This window comes from Lolium perenne, chromosome 6 (genome assembly GCF_019359855.2).
Source record: "Lolium perenne isolate Kyuss_39 chromosome 6, Kyuss_2.0, whole genome shotgun sequence".
In the NCBI taxonomy this organism is placed as follows: domain Eukaryota; kingdom Viridiplantae; phylum Streptophyta; class Magnoliopsida; order Poales; family Poaceae; genus Lolium; species Lolium perenne.
In genome coordinates this window covers 204791360-204800020 of record NC_067249.2, presented here as the reverse complement: position 1 = coordinate 204800020, position 8661 = coordinate 204791360, and the positions used below count along the sequence as shown (strand labels likewise).

Sequence of the window (8661 nt, the reverse complement as noted above, 5' to 3'; positions counted from 1 at the left end):
GGCCGAGTGACTTGAAGGTGCTGCCATTAGATTGTTATAATGTCATCACTGGTATGGACTGGACTGGTTAGAGGCACATAGTCCAATGGAATTGGATTGGGCTGAAAATGGATGGCAGTTTCCTCATTTGAAGCAGGTAGTTAAATTACATTATTGTGCCCAATGTGGCAGAATGTGCAGAGATACCAGGAGAATTTGGAAAAGTATCCTGAAATTTTTGCTGATTTGTTTGAGGAGCCAAAAGGGTTGCCACCTAAAAGGGAATTTCACCATGCAATACCTTTATTGCCTGGGGCAAAACCAGTTAATGTGAGACAACACATATATACCCCTGAGCAAAAAGATGAGATTGAGAGGCAGATTAGCAAGATGTTACCAACTGGAATAACGCAACCCAGCACAAATCCATTCCCATCTCCCTTATTGTTGGTAGCTGAAAAGGATCTGAGTTGGCGCTTACGCACTAATTTCGGGCATCTAAATGCAATCACAGTCAAGAACAAATGTCCAATTCCTACAGTAGAGGAACTATCAGATGAATGACAAGGGGCTTCTTATTTCACTAGTGTGGATATAAGTGCAAGACATCACCAGATCCGACTGAGAGAAAAGAATGAAGCAAAAACTGCTTGACAAACACATAAAGGTCATTATGAATATGAAGTAATGCCTTATGGGTTAACTAGAGTTCCAACTAAGTTCCAGGTTTTATTGATGGCATTCTTATTTAGTCACCTCAGTGGGAAGAACACCTGACACTAGTGTTTTTGGTGCTGCAACAACATTAGTTAAAATCGAAAATAACAAAGTATAAATTTGCTAAGAGGAAGCTGGCTTTTCTAGGACATGAGATTAGTGCTGATGGAGTAGCAAAAGATAGTAGCAAAATTCAGGCAATTAAGAACTGGACAGTGTCAAGCAATGTAAAGGAAGTGAGAACTTCTCTGTGCATGGTGGGGTATTACTGGAGGTTTGTGAAAAGATTGGAGTCTGTAGTAGATCTTTATTTGATCTGCTCAAAAAGGGACTGTACAAACTGAAGAATCATTTCAAACACTAAAGCAAACTTTAATATCAGCTCTAGTGCTAGCCTTACCAAATTCAAGGAATCATTTGAAATTGAGGCTGATGCATACTATAGCGTGGGAGCCGTACTCATGTAAAAATGCCACCCAATAGCACTTTTAAGCAAGGATCTTGGACCCCAAAACAGGGAGTTGTCAACTTATAAAAACGAGAGCTTATCAATCTTGATGTCAGTGGAAAAATGGTGATCTTATTTGCAAAGAGAAAAAAATTATTATCAAAACTGATCAGAAGGCATTGACTCATTTAGATGATCAAAGACTATCAACTTCATGGCAACACTAGGCACTTATCAAATTGTTGGGGCTGAATTAGAAAATTGTGTACAAGAAGGGACATGAAAATAAAGTAGCAGACGCCCTGTCCAGGCCTTGTCCACTTGAACTCCAACATGGTTAGGGGAAATTATGGAAGAACATTTGCAAGATAGTAGAGCCAGGAAGAGCTACAGGAATCGATAGCAGATGAGGTAGAGCAACGAGCTGAAAGTCATTGAGCCAAGCTCACCCCAGGAAGTCCAAGAGGGGCCTTGTTCCATCATGGCGCTATGGAGGCCTAGAAAAGACTCACTGAGGTAAAAGGGAAGGGAGGAGTTACGGACACGACATCGAAGATCACAGCGAACAAACGGCTTCTTCCTCACCTACTCCTCTCGTCCTCACCCCTTGCTTGTTTTTCCTCCTCACCTCCAAATTCCTTGTATCTTTGAGATCTAATTGTGTATCTGGAACCTGGTTTATAATAGCTAATGCCTATTTCGTTATCAAGTAAAGTAAGATCATATCAAAGCGGAAGCAGTAAGACTTACCAGATCATTGCTGATAATGCATGGAAAGTCCAAAGCAGGAAGTAGCCTATCTGGAACAATGGATAACGTTGTGTAGTTGATAGAATTGGACTGTATGAGTAAACCTTAAAATATATACATCGGTTGAGTGATCAAGTTCAGCAACTATCGTCTTACCATGCTGTTAAGGTCACCATCGCCAAGGAGGAAGATGAAGTTGAACGAGTGTGGTATGATGTTCCACTGTCACAGAATAAGAGTTAATTATGGACTAATGAGCATTTTGATAGTAAGTAGAAAAGGACAGAAGCATTTTCCACTTACGAAGGTTACATGGTCAGCACCTCTCTTGTGAATTATGTGAGGGAAAATGATAAGCCAGTAGATGGTGTCAGTCAGTGGCGGAGCTTACCAAGGATGGCTTGGGGGCAAAATGCAATTTAGGAGTTTTAATGGGGGCAAACACACAAAAAAAATATAATCTAACCTCTTCCAGAATGTTTTCTTTCAGAGATGTGCCAAATCATGGGGGGGGGGGGGGGGGCGGTGCCCCCCTGACCTACAGTAAGCTACGCCAGTGGTGTCAGCAAACTCAGCCCCTACGGTTGTCTGTGAGTAATAGACAATAGTTAATAATCAATCATAATACTACGTCCAGAAGAAAGGTCCACCTGCACACAAAAATTACCGATGATCAGTTCCCTCAAAAAAGATTACCGATGATCAATGTCAAGTGTTTACGAGATACTCACCAAGTGTAGAAGTAGAGGAGAGTGTGTAGGCGAGATATCGCGATAATAGCGAGCGTGGTAAACATCGCTGAGAAGACGAGCCGGTAACGCCTAGGTCAATCTTCTGGAAACACGTTTGCCACGTCTCATCATCGTACACGATCCCCGGGGGGCTGCAAGAGAAAATCAGTGGGCCTTTCTATATATATAAATGTGGATCACATTTTTTTTCTATACTAATAGCAAAACAAATCCTTAGGTTAGGTTGCAACTTGTAGTCTCTGTTGGTACTTTACACTCCTGTTTCGTTTATAGAGAATACACTCTTGGTTAGTACAATTTAGAATGGCTCTTAATTTATTGAGCTCTTTTACGGTGATTGGCACGGAACCTTGGTTCCGTCTAATTTAATTTGGGTTCCGTCTAATCTGATTTTTTGTGACCGTTGATTAAATCAAGTGATAACTACTATTTAACTGTTATCCCTTTCCATGTATTTGGCACGGTCAAAAATATGATCACCAGTTTTGAAAGGAAATAAATCCCGTGCCAGTTCCAACCAATCAAAAGGAATTCTCCCAAACTGTATGGTGCGAGTCCAGATCAAAAAAGAAAAATGTATGGTGCAAATCTTCTCCCAAAACTTCTCTCCAACGACCTCCTCCCAGGTCTCCGACGAGCTCACTCCATAGATCTCCGACGCAGCCTCCTCCGACTAACGATGCTGCTGTGCCTGGCTCCGCCGTCCGAGCGACGCCGCCGTCATCCGGCCAGCCACCGCTGGCCTCCGATCCACACGCCCAGCCAAATCAAACACCTCCGTCTCTTCAATAGCGGGATTGGACATCAGTCCTCCGCGTCCAAGTCCGGTGGATTGCCGCCGCTGTCCTCAACGGCGGGATCGGGCCCCAAGCCTCAACAGCGGGGTCGTAGTCAGCGGCCACCGCGATCCTCGCCTGCGGGATCGGACGCCACTGCCGCAAGGTTTTACCTAATTTTGTTTGACTATTCGAAATTTGATTCGATTCACGCTTTGAATTATAGCCTGGTTTTCCTTCGCTCTGACCATCAACAATACTCTCAAATTTGTAGTGCTGAAAGAGATACACATACCACATTAGCTGCATCAGTTTTTCTGTAGAGCTTCTGCATATAGGAGTTTGAGTACCGTTGTCTCTTTATTTTCTTCTGTACCAACGCCCAACATTCATATTATTGGCATTTACATATTCTAGTTTACTATCCGTTATCTACCAAACATGTCCCTGCGTGTGTACCATGATAATTGCATGGTAATCCAAACCAGTTCTGAACCAGATCCTGCTGGATCACAACTTACAAGTGCTGAATTTTCCCAATTTTTACTGATAACTGAAATATCAGTACACCCTTCACATCATCACAAAGTAAAGTAGTGGATACTTACGGCTAAATTTAGAAGGGAAATCTGTATTTCTTAATGATCATACACGTACACCAAGTTATCTACCCAATCAGTAACGATCAATTAGCACTGGTCCCTGGAGTTTGCGGTCTAGCCTGACAGTACTAGTTCTTGTTCTTTGCATGGAAACTGATTGCTAGCTAGCCTGGTTTATTAAACGTGGATATCATGTGCATAGTTGTTGGAAACAAGGCTCGGATGCGTAGTACATGCCCACTATTTTGTGGACATTACAAGTTCCAGTTTGCAAGATTTGTCCGTGAGGTTTCGTTATAGTAAGTGTATACTATATGACTTTCAGCAGTTCAGCAATTGACTTTAAAGTCCTTTTTCTCTTGATTGTCTTCGTTAGACTCATAGTCCCAGAGTGTATTTTCAGGTTCTTTGAACCTTGATGCAGGACCCGAGAAGGAAGGAGTGTGACACTTCGAGTATAGATGGCATACCTGTCAAAAAGGCCAAGTCTGATGATAACATCTGCAAGATTAGAGTTAGCCTTGCCCACAAGTTGAAACTTGAAAGAGCTTCTTTTTTTTCCATTGTGAAGTCCGCAGTCTTCTCCTTTTATCCATGTTATCATGGATGGCTTCATAACCTAATTGTCATCACTTGATAATATAGTGCATGCCCAGTGTTACAAAAGTGGATTAAGCGCTGAGCCCTTTAGCGGCCATTATTCTGTCTGGGCAGCTACTAACATAAGAGGCCAGAGAGACTATCTTGGATGTTGTAGAAAGGAGCTGAACTGGGAAACTTCTTTGTTCGCCAGTGTTGGTGCACACAAGTTCGAAATATGTATCCTCGTTGTAATTTTGCATTGTTCAAACAGTGAGTCGGTGATATAGCTGTCAGATTTTGGAGGCATCATGTAAAGCTGGTAAACTTTTGGTGTTGATGAATTGATACTTTGGAAATTTTATTTTGTCGATGGTAAAGCTGCTATATTGAAACTTTGTTATCACTTAAAATCACAATCCATGTCTTGGGTTTTAAATGTAGATTTATATGCATTATGATATTCTACTTCTATTTTAAATGTTGTGGGTGTGAAGTACTGCAATGAAGCTTGTCCAGAGGGCAATGTGCAATCCGAGCTTCTGTTCCTCAAGGACCTGTCGACCTTCACTTTCGGGAAGGGCAAGTGAAGGGCTGGGCATCACCAAGACGCATATACTTCAACGGCGAGAGCCCTGCCATGCCTTCACCAGATTCGTACCCAGTGTTTCCAAGCTCCTATCCTTGATTGAAGAAGAAAACATTTCTTATTATGTCTATTGGCGTCTTAGCAATGGTGGCATTCTTGCACAATCATTTTGTGTTGGATAAATACTGCGGAAAGTCCCCACCCATTGGCAGTTGACAGATGGCATGCTGAGTTTGTGACAAGTTTAGGTTGTAGGCTCCCAACAAAATCTGGAGCAGGTGTGTTTTAGGATGCGGAGCTTAGACATAAGAATATTCCTATCAACTCGCATCATCACGAGGTACAAATATTTTGAACACCATGGTTTGTTACAAATGTACCGAATTGGGAAAAACATGAAAATTTATAAGAGAATAAATTTATCAACATAGATAAAAGGCTTTTAATCGTTCGATCCTTTTGATATGTAAAAAAGTGAAGTAGATGTCACTAAGAACACGGTTTTCCGCTCTAGCAAACACACATGTTGACTCGTTCATGGCGATGACCTATCTTCGTCCAAGGCTCTCGGCCCAACATCAGGTAGCCTGAAGGGGCAACAACACTCCACGAATCTTCATGTGGTTCGGACAGATCCTGGCAAAAAGCATAGATAGTATTAAGATCAACATAAAAATGATGCAGGTAAAAACACTACTCGACTGCGGTGTGCCTATCACCCCAATTCACGCCGCCGGCAAGCGTCATTCACCCAACAGGTGTTTCGTGACGATGACGCACTCTTCTTCGCCAACAAATCACCACTACCGCCTCGGAAGCAATGTACTAAACAAGAAAAAGCCCCCCCCCCCCCCCCTCAAAGTTCGATTAGCTGCCTTCGACAGGTATCTTGTTTTATATTACCCAGTCAGGAGCATTGTTCATCTTGCTACTTACAAATCCAATACATTAAAGAAACAAATAATGAACCCCAAGAATTACTTCTACGCCAGGTCGGTAGATCAACTGTGGAGGATTAAACATTGTGACATGCAAAACTGTGATCCCCAAATGCACTTGAGTAATCAAACAAATGGCCACCACTGCCAAACAAGAAAATGGCACAAAGATTCAGTAATTGAAGTTCAAGACAAAGTATGAAGTGAATCTTACATCCAACCAAAGGACGCAGTGTCTTCGCCTGAAACGTGAGAACAATTTATTGTCCATAACTCTACAGTTTCATGAGCTTGTATCTCCCAGAACGAAACGAAAATCTTAGACAAAAAATAATAATGGGTATGCATGCATTGACTATGCTATGTTCATATTCTATAGTCAGGTACCTGGCAAGGACCATACCGCACAAACATATTTCTATTTCCCCAATGACATCAAGAACAAATGCATCTATAGGAGAAGGACAACCTTACAGGGATGTGAAGTTGTGGCGCCGCCGCCCGCTCCTTTCTCGCCTAGCTCCGGCGGGGGACAGCCACTCAACGCCGCCGCCGCTCCTCTCCTCGCCGGCCACGACCAACGCCGCCGCCGCTCCTCCCCTCGCCGGCCCGGTCGTGTTGATTCAGGTTGATAAAGAACGCCGCCGCCGCTCCTCCCCTCGCCGGCCCGGCCGTGTTGATCCAGGTTGATAAAGAACGTTGCCGCCTCTGCCGCTTCGCTCCGTTGAGGGGATCGCCGGGAGAGAATGGTTGAGAGATTGAGAGGATGAGAGCGACGGTGATATCTACATATATTTCGTTCATGAGAGATTGATGGTAGCTTTAAGATCTGTGCACAAATGCTCAATTATTTGTTGCTTTAAAATTAGTGTAGTTTCATCGGTTGCCTTAGCCACTTAAAAGGACGTTCATCTTTTATAATATTCACAAAATATATTTGAGGTTCCGGTCCCACAAATTTTGGTTCCGGTCCCATATTTTTGGTTCCGTCACTTTGGTTCCGTCTATTTAACACCGTTAGATCGAGGTGGATAGACGGTTATTAAAAATGCCAACCACTGTAAAACTTGTATAATTTAATTTATATTGAAGTTTCTGTCATCTTCTATCATATGGGATCTTGAGATTATATAGTTCCATATATCTTAAGAAAACAAAGCGCCCATTTATTGCTGGTGTACTTGTGCATTTAGTATACTATCAAGAAAAATATAAGCATATGAGGGCATGTTGTATATGTGCAGGTGCAAGAAAATTATGCGAGAATATATTTATGTATTTACTGTGTAGGTACGAAGAAAATTATGCGAGAATATATTTATGTATTTTCTGTGTAGGTACATTTTTCTTCTATTCTCATGAATGATAAAATAGCAAAGCAGGTTCTTCAAATGTTGTTGGTTCTTCAAAATCTCATGAATAATGCAACAAAAATAAAGTTCCTAATCAGTACAGCAGGTTCTGTTACAACCCCCTAAATTATCATTGCATTATGTTGAGATTTATTCTTTATTTGCAGAGGTACGCACTTCATGCTATTTATCAATGAGATGCATGCCACCCACAAGAATCCCGATTCTCTCTATATATGCCATTGGTAAAAAAAAATTGAGGAGAGCATGGGAAACACATAGGAGGACATGCAAGATCACACTGTGAACAACCTTGTATAAAGTGGTGGTTTGATTATGGATTTGGGAGAGATTGGGTGATAGGGTCAAGTACCTCAAATACGTTTGATATGGCAATATGAAGGGTAAGAGCATCTCCAGTCGCGTCCCCCAAATGATATTTGGGGGACGGCGGACAAGAAATAGAGAAAAACGTGTTCCAGTCGCGTCCCCCAAAGCTAAATAGCGCCTCATTTTATGTCCGGCGTCCCCGGTAGAGACTATGTACAGAGTCTCTACCGGGGATGCCGGACAAAAAAATAGCATCCGGACGCTTGCACGCAGCCCCTACTCCCCACATGTCATTCTCTTTTTCCACACTTTCTCTCAACTACTTTTTCCACATGGGGTGGTCCCTCTATTGAAATGCATGCATCCGGACGCTGTTTGAGGGACGCGGCTGGAAAGTGTCTCTTTTTTGTACAGATTTTTAGTCTCTTTTTGTCCGACGCGGTCCGAAACGTGCCCCAAATCATTTGTGTCGGACATTTTTTAAGGGACGCGACTGGAGATGCTCTAAGATTGACAATCTTTTGGAAGAACGTTATAGACTAGCTATCGAAACATACAATGTATATATGCATGGGTAGTTTTTGCTGGACTATCGAAGTGGTAAAACCATGAGGGAAAATGCATTGACAGCCGAAGTATTCGATTGTATAGATGGTATGCTTCTTTGATGACTTTTAAATGTTGAAACTATCCAATGACCGCGAGGGACTGATTGGACTCTGGAGTCCCGGAAGAAGAACCAGGCAGTGGTACGCTAACCCTCAATGAAATTCATGAGCTACTAGTTTTTTTTTTAGATAAACAGGGAGAGCTCCCCAGCTCCATTTTCTATTGAAAATGAAACACATA

General features: G+C 42.3%; 2 long non-coding RNA genes across 2 annotated transcripts; one reads left to right on the top strand and one right to left on the bottom strand.

Annotated features, from left to right (window-relative positions):
- Positions 1-3131: 3131 nt before the first annotated feature.
- Positions 3132-4983, top strand: LOC127306310 (uncharacterized). The gene is made up of 2 exons (XR_007854593.1): positions 3132-3588; positions 4428-4983. It is a non-coding gene; the product is annotated as an uncharacterized lncRNA (long non-coding RNA).
- A 521-nt stretch (positions 4984-5504) lies between these two features.
- LOC127306308 (uncharacterized) lies at positions 5505-6940 on the bottom strand. The gene is made up of 2 exons (XR_007854592.2): positions 6600-6940; positions 5505-5828 (listed from the first exon to the last, which is right to left on the bottom strand). It is a non-coding gene; the product is annotated as an uncharacterized lncRNA (long non-coding RNA).
- Positions 6941-8661: the final 1721 nt, after the last annotated feature.